Below are 12785 nucleotides of genomic sequence, written 5' to 3'. Positions count from 1 at the left end.
ACACAGCAATGCTGATGGAGTTTTTAAATACCTCACTGTCACTTCTGGACTGAGAATAGTCCACCAACCAAAAACATTCAGCCAACAGCCCCCCACTGGCAGCGTCCTGTTACCACTGATGAAGGTCTAGAAGATAACCAACTCAAACAGCAGCAATAGATGAGCCATCGTCTCTGACTTTACATCTACAAGGTGGACCAACTAGGTAGAAGTGTCTAATAGAGTGGACAGTGAGTGGACACTATTTTAAAAACTCCAGCAGCGCTGCTGTGTCTGATCAACTCATACCAGCACAACACAAACTAACACACCACCACCATGTCATTGTCACTGCAGTGCTGAGAATCATCCACCACCTAAATAATACCTACTCTGGGGTGGTCCTGTGGGGGTCTTGACCATTAAGGAACAGGGTGAAAGCAGGCTAAAAAGGTATGTAGACCACAAAGTGCTTCTATACGGTAAGTGGAGCTGATAAAATGGAAGAGGTTGTTTTAATGTTATGTCTGATCGGTGTATATATGTAAGTTCGTAATATTTTACCCCTTTAAATGATTTTATTTTGTCTTTTAATTGAATTGCAGATTATAGGTGACATCAAAGATGGAAATGAATATAAAGTACTTAATCCTGGTCTTTTTACATCACCCATTTTAACAGGAGTGTGGACTTTTCTATATCCACTATACCATGGGCAACCTTTAGATTAATTTGAACCCAGTGGATTAAACAAATTTTATGATTTTTTTTTTTAGGCAGGATTCAGTAACATCAGCTACCAAACAGTCTTATGAGTGTTGTTTTTATTTTATTTTATTGGGTTTTTTTTTGTGAATCAGTAAATTGAGATCTTCAGATTTCAGATTAATTGTGTTTTATTCTTAATACTGACTGTAGAACTGCAATTCCATTTAATAGCTGACTTCACCATAAAACCTTATTAGAAATTTCCAGCATGCCCTGTAAAATCACCTTTGTTTAAAGTACGATTTACAATGTTTATATACGTGCAGACAGGCAGAAATACTGTAGTGTAGAGTTGTAAACGGGTTTTGTATGTAAATAAATGTCTAAATGCGTCAGGTGTATGCAGCTACAGTAAGTATATAATAAAACTGAATTTTCTACATGGTCCAACTTATATATAATTCGATTTAAATCTTAATACAAACACTAGCCTACCTTTGAGCAGGTGCCTCCTCCGTCGACTCGTGTATTTCACTATCACAAGACTCACTACAGATAGAAACGGCATCCATATTTTCTTTAATAATTAGTGTATAAACGCTTTTTTTTTTAATCCTATACTTAAATATTACAATTTTAATACGCTTAGCATCCTAAGCGTTTTTAAAACGATGCTCATGGTCTCCGTGAAGAAAAGAAACTGTACAGGCTAGTCTTGGGCTGAATCCCAAACGTAATCTAACTGTATTTAAAGTGCACTGCGTATGGTCCAGACGTTGTTTTTCTAGAAAGTATGTAGTGCGCCTATGTAGGGAATATGTACTTATTGTGGATCGACCCTGCGCTCGTGCTTGTCTCTTATTGGTCGAACTGCTGTTAGGCTCTCGACCGAGAGCAGAGCGGTCGCTGTTCAGCATTGGATGGTGCTAACGGTGGAGCCAAATTGCACAATTACTATACTGTGGAACAAAAACAAGTGTTTAGGCGCTTTTGTTATTTAATATAATTTTCGTTTACATATCTTACATATCACTTAATATAAATAACAAATAACACATTTAAACACGCCCAATAATCCAATATACACTGCCCGGCCAAAAAAAAAAGGTCACCACCTGGATTTAACTAAGCAAATAGGTAAGAGCCTCCCATTGGATAATTACTGCATGGGTGGTTATGTTTCAGCTGGCAACAAGTTATTTAACCCTAACTGATAGCAGTGAGTAGCTTCTCATCTGTTAAACAACCATGTCGAAAGACACATCCTGTGGTCGTGGAAAATATGTTATTCTGTTTCAGAAGGGTCAAATTATTGGCATGCATCAAGCAGAGAAAACATCTAAGGAGATTGCTGAAACTACTAAAATCGGTTTAAGAACTGTCCAACGCATTATTAAAAAGTGGAGGGACAGTGGGGAAACATTATCTTCGAGGAAGGAATGTGGTCGAAAAAAAATCTTGAATGATTATGATCGGCGATCACTTAAACGTTTGGTGAAATCAAATCGTAGAAAAACTCCAGTAGAACTCAGGGAAATGTTTAATAGTGACAGTAAGAGCATTTCTACACACACAATGCGAAGGGAACTCAAGGGATTGGGACTAAACAGCTGTGTAGCCTTAAGAAAACCACTTGTCAGTGAGGCTAACCGGCAAAAACGGCTTCAATTTGCTAGGGAGCATAAAGATTGGACTCTGGAGCAATGGAAGAAGGTCATGTGGTCTGATGAGTCCACATTTACCCTGTTCCAGAGTGATGGGCGCAACAGGGTAAGTAGAGAGGCGGCTGAAGTGATGCACCCATCATGCCTAGTGCCTACCGTACAAGCCTGTGGGGGCAGTGCTATGATCTGGGGTTGCTGCAGTTGGTCAGGTCTAGGTTCAGCAATGTTATGTGCCCAAAGAATGAGGTCAGTTGACTACCTGAATATACTGAACGACCAGGTTATGCCATCAATGGATTTTTTCTTCCCTGATGCCACAGGCATATTCCAAGATGACAATGCCAGGATTCATCGGGCTCAAATTGTGAAAGAGTGGTTCAGGGAGCATGAGACATCATTTTCACACATGGATTGTCCAGACCTGAACCCCATTGAGAATCTTTGGGATGTTCTGGAAAAGACTTTGCACAGTGGTCCAAATCTCCCATCATCAATACAAGATCTTGGGGAAAAATTAATGCAACTCTGGACAGAAATAAATGTTGTGACATTGCAGAAGCTTGTGGAAACGATGCCACAGCGAATGCGTGCTGTAATCAAAGCTAAAGGCGGTTCAACCAAATATTAGAGTGTGTGACCTTTTTTTGGCCGGGCAGTGTATTTGGGATGAATCAGAAAGTCGACTTCTAGCCAGGCCTTGAAACTCCAGTGCTTGACTTCACTAAAGCCCTTATGCATGTATTGAAGCAAAGACAGTAAGACATGTATCAGAAATCGTTCTCAGCATAGTGGCGTTTAGGAATGGGATGTCTGTTGGGGCAGCATGGTGGTGCAGCAGATAATATGAGTAGTGTGTATGTGTTTTTTCAATGGTTAGTGTTTGACCATGGGTCTTGTTCCTTAGGGCGATCACCAGTGTTAAACTAGCTGTGACTGTTCTGGACAGTCTATCTTGCCTCTGAATATCGTAGTCCAATCAGTGTTGAGTTGTGTTCCGTACAGTACCACCCCTTTTGGGCGATTTCAGTCTGATTGAAAATCGCCCGGATTGCTCTCATAGACTCACATATTAAGGCACTTTTTTTTCAAACTGTAGGCACTGCAATACAATCTGTATGGGTTCCGGGAGGGCTAGCACTTACGTGCTTGCATCACACATAACCTGGTGTAGCGATAATTGGAGCAGCTAGCGATCTCGTCAACATGAGACTACCATTACCTCAGGATCTGCTGCACCTAAAATAAATGCTATCTGATGAAGACTGAATTAAATTGTTAGTGTGAAGGCTTTACTTAATTTTATGATTAATGGTAAAGCTGGTCTCTCCATGTTCAGAGTTATTTGTGAGGGCAAACTGACAGATGACTTAAGATGTTAATTATTTAAGCTTTAATTTACCCATTGAACGGGTCACCTTGGCCATCATCGCAACAATTGCCCCCCCTGAGAGATTTGGCCCTAAGGAACACTGTGTTTGACTAGTGTTTCTGTGTAGTTTCTAGACTCCCAGAGTCACGAAGCAGGATAACGTTGATGCAGTTGAGATGTTCCCTGTGAGGATTGATTCTAGGTGATGTGTCATCAGTGCGACTTGTAATTTTCTGATAATTGCATTTCTCATAACTGTGTGAGAGACTGTTACAGTATCCCCAAATCAGAATCAGAATCTTTATTTCACCAAGTACCAGATGTACAAGGAATTCCATTTGGTGCAGGTGTCAACATATATACATTAAATTAAATAGTAGAAAGAGGAACACTATATATAAACACAGAATAAACAATACATCATCATCATAAACAGTACAGCATCAGACAGTGCAATGGAGATGTACAGTAGAGTTTACTGACAAACCAAGTAAAAATTGTAAGATAAAGATTATTAATAAATAAGGTGCGTATGTGTGTATGTGCATAGACTATATAATAAAACCATGTTCATTCTGTTAAAGTCGAGGGATGCGGGAATAGTCCTTGTTAAGTATGGTAATGGCCTGGGGAAACAAGCTGCGGAGGTGGCGATTGGTCCGAGTCTTTAAGGCTCTCATTCTTGGTCTCCGCTTAAATGGAAACCGCTTGAAAAACGAGTGACCAGGGTGTGAAGAGTCTGTCATGATCTTCCCTGCCCTCTTCCTCATCCTAGAGGAGTACAGATCTTCAAGGGTGGAAAGACGACAGCCGAAGACTGAAGAACAACACCTTGTGCTTGTCAATGAGAACATGAAGCTGTGACTGCACCAGCACAAGCTAAACTACAAAGCATGGCAGGCAACATGATGATGAGTTGATGTCTGGACAGAGAAACACGTTTCTCCAAGTAAGTCCCACATAGTTAAGTTTAGCACACATCTTACTTTGTATTAAATCACACAGACGAAGCAGTCCTGCTCCCTTTTGGGTGGAGTTTGAGTGTCCTCGTGTCATCCAGGAGCTCCGCTTTTCTCCCACAGTCCAAAGACATGTAAGTTAGGTAAGACCTTACATCATCCATCACCACCTTACATCATCCATCACCATTTGGTTTGGTTCCTCAACATCACATAAACGAACCAAACTCCAGCGTATAATCAGGACAGCGGAGAGGATCATTGGATGTAGTCTGCCAATGCTTCAGGACATTTACAACAGCAGAGTGCTGAAGCGTGCCGGCAAAATGACAGCAGACCCCTCTCATCCTGGACATCACCTTTTTTAAACTCTTCCATCTGGCAGAAGACTGAGGACAATAAAAACAAACACATTCAGACACGCTAACAGCTTTTTTCCCCAGAGCTGTAACACTTTTTAACCAAAGTTGTTCTCTTGGGCAGATGTTGGTAAATACTGGTTAACAGTCCGTGTGCTGTCGGGTCTGTTAAATATGTTCTATGTTACATGTCATAAATAAGTAATTATCTGTACTATTATGTGTATTGCGTGTACTACTATGTGGACTATTATGTGTATTATTGTGTTTATCACCAAAGCAAATTCCTCGTATGTGTAACATACCTGGCGAAATAAAGTGATTCTGATTCTGAAATTGACACTGAACTTAAACTGATGAATCATGCATAACCTATAACTACCTGCCCTGTAATGAATGTAACCAAAGTGTAAAACAATGTTAAATTCCTAATAAATAAATAAATAAATAAACACTAGTGTTCGCAGACTTTTGTCTGTCAATGCTCAAACAAGCATGTGAATTGTAGATCTTGCTATTATGGTTGCTGCCTTGTGAGTATAAGTGCCTGAATGGAAATGAATCGCGTCAGAATGGAAACTAAATGATGCAAGAACAGAGAGACATAAATACCTGAGTGACAGTATAAAACTCATGACTGAAGTAACTAGGAGTGACATTAAGGTAAAAATCTAAAGTTGTGTTATTTATGGTTTAGTAATTTACATACAAACCAAGTCAGAAAAAAACAGTATGGAAAATGCATATTTAAAATTGCAGTGTTTCTTACATTGACTTTTATTTCATTGTAGACTGTAGACTGTGGTCAGCTTCATTTAATTTGTCAATATAAATCCATTACTGCATTTCAGGCCTGCAACACATTCCAAACAAGGTAAATCATTTTCCACCTTGTAAGTTTTGACGTTTTGGCATCAAGGCATCGTGTTTCATGTGTTTTGTTACATTCTTCCTGCAAATGCATCATAATTTTCTTGTTAAAAATGTATGGATGATCCTGGTAAAGATGTCGTCTTGAAGGCAGCATATGTTGCGCTTAAATCTCAATGTACTTTTCTAAATAAATGCTGCCATTACATTACAAGTTAACACAGAAGTCAAGTCAAGTCAAGTCAACTTTATTTATATAGCGCTTTTTACAATATACATTGTCTCAAAGCAACTTTACAAAATCCAGGACCAACAGATACAAAAACCCCTCAAGAAGCACATCATGTCCATTTAAAAAATAAATAAATACACATTTCCACTGTGTGATGGTCCATTCCAGATGCCTCCAAGCCCAGAGAACTCGACGCCACATCTGGACATGGTTATCATAAGGCTTTTTTTTGCACTATAAATTTTTAAGTCCATAATTTCTCCTAAAAGACTCATTCACAATATCCTAATGACAATCACATATTGACATCACCTGTCTAAAATCAGATAATTATTTATTTATTTATTTATTTTACCTCATTACTACATTACAACTTTTTTGACTTAAAATGTATGAATTAATATATATTAACAAATGAAATGAAGCTGACCAGAGAAAACATGAAATATCTTGGATTCATACTATCTAAAATGGAATTAATTAAAACTTAATTGGTAATCTAATGTATAATCTACATTTTGTGCGGCTATATTATTATTTTTCACTTTGTCTTGGTGTTTTATTACTGCTTTATCCTGGTCGGGGTCGCGGTCAATAAGCCTTCCTTGCAATTACTGAGCACAATTGCCGTCAAGCTGATTTTGACTCCTGTCAAGCGTTTGGATTTCCTCTGTGATCTTCTGTGTTTCTCCAGAAGATCCTGTTTCCTTTTGGTTTCTTTAGGTTTGTAATGGCTTGGTCATTGTTCCCATTATTCCTTCAATTTATTCATCCATCTTGTTGCATGCTGTCCTCTTCCTCGTTTACCTTGTCTAGGCTCTTTTTATTACCTGACCACTAGAGTGCACTGTTCAGTAACAAATCGTTTTTTCTTCTTTCTTATTAAACAGCACCAGATCTGCACCTTTTCTGCTGGCAGAAGATTTTAGCAGTTAAGTATTTTCTCTTTAAAATAAAAAGAGGTAGGGCCTTAAAAGGCTACGATTATTAAATACAGGAGATAGAAAAATACATTCACTTCATTAGTAGCCATATTGCTTTAAAGTCCACTTTTGTAGTGAGCATGTGAATGGCAGTACTGGACACTGAAGCGTAGAAGACTAGTCCATATTCTCCTCCAGCATTTTGACAGCCGGCCACATGTGCATTGTTTATAAGGGTTGCACTGTAGGACGATCCACCTCACGTTTTGCAGAAGTTTAAGGATCCTGCTGATAACATCCAGATACCAAGACATGTTGGACAAGAAAGCTTGGCTCATTTTTCAACTCATCCTAAAGGTGTTTGACTCTCAGAATGAAGTTGAGGTCAGGGCTCTGTGCAGGCCACCGAAGTTCCTCCACAACAAATTTCATGGACCTCGCTTTAAGGCACAGGAGCACAATCATGCTGAAACAGGAAAATACTGTCCCTGAACTTTTGCCACAAATCTGGAAGCATCACATTTATTTCATACTGTATTATTGATTTAGTCAATCCCATGTTGTGCTATCAACCTGACAGGGTGCCCAGACAGATGTGGCTGTGCCTGATGAAGGGTGGTTAAATGGGTTTTACTACTCTGTCTCTCTGTATGTGGTGTTATGGCAACTGTACACAGAAAGGAATGCATGATAGTCTCAGCTTTCTTTGGCTAGTCCGGGGGTGGTACAAGCGGCAAGAGAATTGCAACAGGGGGATAAGGAAATATGCCAAAAAAAAAAAAAAAAAAAGAAAAGAAACTGTTACTAATGGGTGTGGTGGTAGAAACTTAAATCAGTAGGATGAGGGTCCACATACTTTTGACCATATTTTATACTGTATTAATATTATTATTAGTAGTAGTATTCATATATTTCCTAGGTGAATGGGTAAATGTATTAATGATTAAAATACTGAGGAAGAAAACAACTGAGGAAGAAAACATTAATGGGCCTAAGGCTCATCCTTTGAGATCCTTTTAATAAAAAAAAAAAGAAAAACATGAAGATATCTAATGCAGTCTTATGCAGATATGCTCATAATGAGATTTTTTAAGGCATAATTCAAATGTCAGGGTGGTATTAAGAAGCCATTTAGTACAGATATAGCCTTTAGGCTTGGCTGCCTACTTGCTGTGGGCAGAAAGCAAATGAAAGCAATAGAGTTATTATATCAGCTTTCTTGATCATTTTCATTTTGTCTCTAAATTGTTCTGATTAACCGACCTGGCTTTTTTCTCTTCAGCTTTTACTTTATTACACATAGTCATCACTGTTATCTTTAAGGCTAATATACCCTCTCACCCATTTCACACTCTGCTACTAAAGACATTATCTCCCAGACGGCAAATTAACCAGAAGCTTTTATATTATCCAGCATGTGTTCAGCTCTCTTGCTGTCTGCTGCTGGATCCCATTAGATCCGTCTGCTCAGGATCATGGGAGTTTCTGAATCGCTCGCCATGGTAATTTCCTCTGACAGCTTTTCTCCAGTGTGTAACTAAATGGTTTATTTACAGCCGCAGTGTATCTATCCTAGAAACAGTGTTTACTGTTTGAATGAACTGCTCAGTTAAGGTCTACCTGTGGAAATAATCTAATATATTGTTTTCCTGTGTGTAAATGATAAGATGCTGCTGTGTAATAATTGTATTTATTTCTGCATGGCTTGGTACAGTGTGATACAGCCCTTATTTAACCTAGTTTTACAGATCAAATAGCACAGACAACATTCGAAAAAAGATTTTGCACCTTCTGCCAGAAGACACTAGCTTCAAAGTCACTTTCCAGTTAGATTAATTAATACAGTAACTAACTGCATTTGTCTTTTTAAACTACTTATTACTGTAGTCCAGGGCCGGCGCTAGGGGGGGGCTGAGGGGGGCATTGCCCCCCCAAATTGTGTCTTTGCCCCCCCAAGCACAATGCAAGCAACGGCTATTTTTAAAATTATCTCTGAACCAATCACAAAAATGCATTTTGTTTTACAGTGTGAAGATATTTCCTTGCTTATTCCTGATTGGCTCTTTGAGTCATATAAAAATCGGCAGACTGCCCCAAACAGTTCAGTTCGGCAGTATATGTTCTGTTAGTGTGAGCGAGAGGCAGGTATACTGGTAAACACTTTTTTTTTACAGAATTAGTATTCTTTTGTTTTCTTTATATTTTAATTTCCCAATAATATAAATATTCTCACTCATTCCTATTTCCACGTTTGAATATTCTCAGTCTGTGTGTAGGTACATTTGTCAGCTTTGACTTAAATTTGTATTAAAGCCTTTCAAGAAATAGAGTTGTTCTATTAGTAATGGCAATTTAATTAAGGGGGCGTATTAAAATGAAATACAATTAGATAATCTTTTTTCTCCATTTACATAATCAACATGTATTTTTTAATCATTGGGTTTTAAGTTTAAGTTCGAAAACATGCATTTTTATTTCTTTACCTCATACATCACTTTAAGCCAGTATCAATAGCTTGGCTGTCATCATTCATGCACAAATCAAGCCTTGAATATATTTCTGGCTTCAAAAACATGACTATCAACATGCCCCCTCATTAGGTTTTACTGCCCCCCCAAGCAAAGCAGTCCAGAACCGGGGCTGCTGTAGTCTTATTCTGTATCATATTTCTTTTACATCAGCAGTTCGTTGGGATGACTTGATGGGGCCACAGATGGTTTTTAAACTGTTTGTAGCCTGTGTATTTACTTTGCTCCTCTTATGCTCATGACTAGGCTGTGTTATATTTAAAACAAAGTTTTGCTGGTTATCGACCAGACCTTTGCGGAACCCTTTTTCCCCTATGCACTCTGCACAGGCGCCTCTCTATCTGCCAATCAGGGTTCTTACACAGCGTTTCAAAACTCCACCCACAGAGTCCGGTCTACCCGCCCTAGCAGAAGCATGTCTGCTGCAGGCACTGCCAATTATGTCCACTAGATGGCACCGATGGAACCGAGGAGTGTGCTAGTGGAATATCTGGGCACCCCCCTTACATTTTACATTTTCAGCATTTAGCCGACGCTTTTATCCAAAGCAACTTACACAATGAGCTGAACACGATGAGCAATTTAGGGTTAAGGGCCTTGCTCAGGGACCCAACAGTGACAAGTTGGTGGTGGCGGGGCTTGAACCGGCAACCTTCTGTTTACTAGTCCAGTACCTTAACCACTGAGCTATCACTGCTATCACTGCCCTTATCAGTTTTTGCTGTCAAATAATGATGGTTTAAATGAAGCAGTGTTGGTTTTGTGTTTAGTTGGTTAATATGCACTGATGTATGTAGCATGGTGTGTCCTCACAGCAGGAAGGCCCTGGGTTTGATTCCTAGGTAAAGCGATCCAGATCCTTTCTGTTTTGAGTTTGCATGTTCTGTGTGGGTTTCCTTGGGGTACTCCGATTTCCACCAACAGTCCAAAGGCATGCAGTCAAGTTAACTGGAGTCCCTTTAGGTATGAGTATATGTGTGGGTTCCTTTTATTCAATTACTAGGTGGAGCAGTCTGGGTCCTTTCTGTTTGGAGTTTGCATATTCTCCCTGTGTTTGCATGGGTTTTATTCCATAGTCCAAAAATATGCAGTCAAGTTAATTGGAGATGCCAAAAAGTCCCCCTTGGTATGAATGTATGTGTGTTGTCCTGTGATGAACTGGCGACCTGTCCAGGGTGTTTCCTGCCTTTCGCCCAGTGAAGTAGACCCACCACAAACCTGAATAGGGTAAAGCGGAGGTAAAACAGACCATGAATGAATGTATGTAGAGTAATTATAATTATAAACATCAACAATTAAGGCTAGGTGGCTCGATTAACTACAATAGTAGGAAGCTACCATTTGGAATGAAAACAGCACAGGCTAGCAGGTCTCCATGGTAGGTAGGTAGGTAGGTAGGTAGGTAGGTAGGTAGGTAGGTAGGTAGGTAGGTAGGTAGGTAGGTAGGTAGGTAGGTAGGTAGGTAGGTAGGTAGGTAGGTAGGTAGGTAGGTAGGTAGGTAGGTAGGTAGGTAGGTAGGTAGGTAGGTAGGTAGGTAGGTAGGTAGGTAGGTAGGTAGGTAGGTAGGTAGGTAGGTAGGTAGGTAGGTAGGTAGGTAGGTAGGTAGGTAGGTAGGTAGGTTTCAACTTTTACTTGAAAGTGTAGTAGAGTAATGAAAACAAAACAAACCCAACAATTAGGACATGCATGCCACTCATTCTGACTAATCAAAGCATTGATTAAAAGGGGGTTGTTCAAAATAATAGCAGTGAGGAGTTCAATTGGTGAAGTCATTCATTCTGCAGAAGAACGGGTGTCAATTTTGGCCCTTATTTAAGGTAGGAGGGTGGCAAATGTTGCACAGGTTGGTCATAGCGCATTTCCTTCTGAAATACTGGGTAAAATGGGTTGTTCCAGACATTGTTCTGATGAACAGCATACTTTGATTAAAAAGTTGATTGTAGAGGGAAAAACATACAGAGAAGTGCAAGTGCAGCAGATTATAGGCTGCTCAGCTAAAATGATCTCAAATGCCTTGAAGTGACAACCAAAACCTGAAAGACGTGGAACTACTGTTCGATAGGATCAAAGTATAGCCAAAATGGCAAAGGTTCAGCCAATGATCACCTCCAAAAAGATCAAGGAACATCTGAAGTTACCAGTGAGTACAGAAAATGATTAAGTGAAGCCAATTTACCAGCAAGAACTCCTTGCAAAGTCCCATTGTTAAGAAAAAGACGTGTCCTGAATGGGTTCAAATTTGCCAAGGAACACATTGACTGGTCCAAAGAGAAATGGCTCAACATTTGTGGACTGGTGAAAGCAAAATTGTTCTTTTTGGGTCTAGTGGCTGTAGACAGTATGTCAGACGTCCCCTGAGCACTGAATTCAAGCCACAGTACACTGTGAAGACAGTAAAGCATGGTGGTACAAAATGATGATATGGGGATGTTTTTCATACCATGGTGTTTTGCCTATTTATCACATACGAGGGATCATGGATCAGATTAAATATATCAGAATACTTGAGATCATGTTGCCCTATGTCGAAGAAGAAATGTCCTTAAAATGGGTGTTTCAACATGACAATGACCCAAAACATCTTGGTTACAGACAAACAAGATTGAGGTAATAGAGTGGCCAGCCCAATCCCCTGACTTCAATCCCATAGAGAACTTGTGGGCTGACATTTGAAACGTGTTTTTTTGAGGCAAAACCCAAAATTGCAGAAGAACTGTGGAATGTAGTCTAATCATCCTGGACTGGAATTCATGCAACACGGATCTCGGAAACAATTGTTATGCCACTAAATATTAGTTGAGTAATTTAAAGTAATGTGAAACCTCAAACATTTTTTCCAGTTTATAGATACATTTTTTGAGTTTGTATAGAAAATTGCTGGCACTGCTATTTTTTTGAACAGCCTAATACTCATTTTTCTTAACTTTCTGTAAAGGATTACAGTAATCCCTCGCTATATCGCGCTTCGACTTTTGCGGCTTCACTCTATCGCGGATTTTATTTGCGAGCATGTCTAAATATAAATCGCGGATTTTTCGCTGGTTCGCGGATTTCTGCAGACAAGGGGTGTGTTTGAAAAGCTAGCTCTCTCTCTACATAGACACATTTTACGTCATCCTGTGTGCGCTCCCGATTAGGAGGCTCTTCCAAATCCTAGATGCCTTAATATCCTCACTCCTTAACGTTTCAACGTT

Source organism: Trichomycterus rosablanca, chromosome 13 (assembly GCF_030014385.1).
Source record: "Trichomycterus rosablanca isolate fTriRos1 chromosome 13, fTriRos1.hap1, whole genome shotgun sequence".
NCBI lineage: Eukaryota > Metazoa > Chordata > Actinopteri > Siluriformes > Trichomycteridae > Trichomycterus > Trichomycterus rosablanca.
Note: the sequence above shows the minus strand (reverse complement) of the source record.